This window comes from Vitis vinifera, chromosome 8, assembly GCF_030704535.1.
Source record: "Vitis vinifera cultivar Pinot Noir 40024 chromosome 8, ASM3070453v1".
Taxonomy (NCBI): Eukaryota; Viridiplantae; Streptophyta; class Magnoliopsida; order Vitales; family Vitaceae; genus Vitis; species Vitis vinifera.
Window position 1 is genome coordinate 3,413,805 of NC_081812.1, and position 3,570 is coordinate 3,417,374.

Genomic DNA, 3,570 nt, shown 5'->3' on the forward strand with positions numbered 1-3,570 from the left:
TTTCGATACCGAACCTTTTTTAAAGGATAAATACTAAGAGGTTATGGATTATTCAAGTGTCCATGATGTTTCCCTAATGTTGTAAGGCAGAGGACAAGCATTGGTTGATTTCTTGACAGCTCATCTAGCCTTTGATGACACTTATTTTTCAAATGATCTACCCGATGAAGAAGTTTTATATGCTAAAGTTCAGTTCCCATGAGGATTAATGATTCATCCAGAAGTGGCATTTCAACAAGAGATAAATTTCAATACCATTCTGATATAGTGAAAATTTCATTATAGAAGCATTCCAAAGATACAAAAAGTTTGGAGGATTATTGATATGAGTTTTGATACATTGTGATACAATTCCGATAAAAGGAGCAGAATTTCAATACTATATAGCGATACATTGTAATACATATCGACATCAATCCGATACCACATTGGAAGCATGCCAAAGGTTCAAAAGGTTAGGCATTTATCATAATCATTTCGATACCATTGTGGAGGTATCAAAATATTCAATACAACTTGTGATTTCCAAAATCTCAATCAAGACATTACTCCCTTCGACTCTCTTTCATATTTTTTTTGACATTTTAAGAATTTTTATTATGTTTTTAGGTTAATTATTTTTAAAATAGTATCAATACCATAGAGGAGGAGAGAAACGAATGGTCATTGAAAATTTTATTTTGGAGTTATCAATAAAATTATTCATGGTTCAATTTGATTCAATGCACATTGTTAATTTAAGCATGAGTTGCTAATTTCTCTATATTAAAAATGTAGCAATGAAGGTAGATGATACGGGAGAGCGAGATAATAAGAAAATATGATATCCTTCATGGTAGTAAGTTATTAATCTTTAGTTTTGTTATGCAAGTTAAATTTTTTGCTAGTTTGTCTTTGTTAGAGATACATAGGATGCATGTTAAGGGTCCTTTGATGCATGAAACATTATGATCAAAAGTCGACCTAATGTGATTTTATATGGTTGATAACTTAGGAGAATCTACCAAATGAATATCGGGTTAAATGTCTTAAAGGTTAAAACTTGTTATCAAATTATTTATGGGATGACCGTTAAAGAATGAATTTCATGGTTTAAAACATGGTTCCAAATGTGAAAGATCTATATTGGTGATTTGGTATTAAAAAGACAAAAATTCTTTAATTAGTATTTATTATTCCTCAGTTCTAGATCTAAATTGGATTTGTAAAATTCTCCAAACTTGTTTATCATTAGTTTCTCAATTAAAAATTCAGTTTACCAATCCAATCAATTTTTCTGAGGACACTAACTTCGATGTGAAATCCAAAAAAGATTGAAAGAGAAAAAAGAAAAATTAGGGGGTTTTTTTTTTTTATTAATTATGAACACTCTTAGAAAAAATACAATACCATTAGAATTTAAATAGACCTAATAAAATGGAATAAAGACTGACTTACCCTTACTCCTTAAAAAAAAAAAAGAATAATTCTAATATAGTAACTAAATAAGAAAGAGAAATAGTAACTAAATAAAATTAAATAAATAAATAACTCTAACATTAGAATCTACAAGTTATGGTGGTCTTTTCTCTAGTTTTTCTTAACCAATATAATTATATAATTAGACTTCAATAATCTTACACGATAGAGAAGTAAAAACCTGGTTATTAAGTCAAAATAGTTAACTTATTCTTATTGGTAGATCAGAGAGTTGGTCACGTCCATCAACTTCCCTTATGTTTGAATGTCGTAAGCGCTTGTGTGAATGCACTATAAGGTTAGAGTATGCATCATTCCTAACAACAATTGCTTTTAGGAGAGTTAGTAACGTCTGGGATTCTACAATTTTTAATCTCAAATCACTTTTACCTCATTTACTTTTATTTAATGAAAATATATTTTATAATGATGATTCACAACTCATTTTGAATATTATATTTTTTTATAGTTATCTTATGTATTAATAATACTTTAAAGATGAATGTTTAACAAATAAATTTATTGCTTAAAATTAGTGAATATATAAATATTTGTTAAAATTAATAAGGGTAAATATTTCAATTTGGTGATGTAAAATAAATTCTAAGTTAGCTTTATCAAACAATTTTAATACTTAAAATAAAAAATAAGTAATTAGTTTTAAGTTAACAACTTACGAATAATTTAACTTAAATTCAACTTAAATCATTAAATAATAAATATTATGTTTTTACCAAACACTTTTTTTAGTGAGTATTTACTAAAACTTAATATTTATTACTTAAATATTTGGGGTGAGTGTCAGAAGAGCTTGAATTGTTAAAATCTCTATCAAGTCCAATCCAACTCCAAGTCAAATTGAGATTTCTTAAACTAAGATAGTATTTGTGTTTTCATTGATAAATAGAACTTGACATTTTTTACTAAATATTAAAAACAAAATTTTAAAATAACTAGAACAAAATCTCAACATAATCTTGACCCTATTAAGACTCAATACTTAACATAAATAAAATAATAAAAAACAAACAACTTAATACTATTAAGATGTATTTAGAATTGAGTTAAATTAAGTTCTATTTAGATTTAAGTAAAAAGAAAAAAAAAACACCTACTTAGTGAGTGTTTGGTAAATCAACTTAATAACATAAAATGACTAAATAACTAAATTTAAGTCATTAAATAAATTAAGTATGTTTGATAAAATAACTTAATGGTATAATTTAAAATAAAAAACAATTTTAAATAATAAGTAAAATTAATTAATTTATTTTTAAGTTCACATCTTCATTTTACCTTTTTATTCTTATTTGCCCTAATTACATTCACAATCTCTTTTACTACTACACGATCTCTATTGTTACTCAACTTCCTTTGCATTACTTATAATTTATGTGGATAAATATATCAATTTAATGATTTGGAATAAATTTTAATCTAATTTTAACAAATAACTTTAATGTTCAAAATAAAAATTAAGTAATAAATTTCAAATTTCAAATTTAAGTATAATTTAACTTTTAAGTCAATTTGATGATTTAGAATAAATTTTAATATGATTTTATCAAATAATTTTAATGCTCAAAGTAAGAATTAAATAATAAGTTTTAAATTAAAAATTTAAGTATAATTTAACTTTAAGTCAACTTAAATTATTAAGTAATAACTATTAAGTTTTACCAAACACACTTACATTACTCCAACCCATCCATGTTCTAATACTAATTAAAACAAGGGGGGAAATTATGAAAATAAAAAATAAAAATAAAAAGAAAATGATTTTAGGTATAAACTAATGATCAAAGGAGCTATATGGATGAACTATCAATGATGTGTGCTCCAATTGGTAGTTGAATTTCATATATTTAGCCGACAAGACTTACAAGAAATGTTAGAAGAGAGTATTAATTATGCAGTTCCTTTGCAGTTAACACTACAGCCATACCTAAATGGACTTGAGTTTAATCCTAAAGAATGAGGGTTCAGGATTAGCTTTCTCCAGTAGGAAGATACTCCTCATAAGGATGTGTTTGAACAACAAAATCTTCATCCAAATCTTTCTTTGGACATATTTTTAAAAACAAAAAACAGACAGTACATCGGAATCTACTC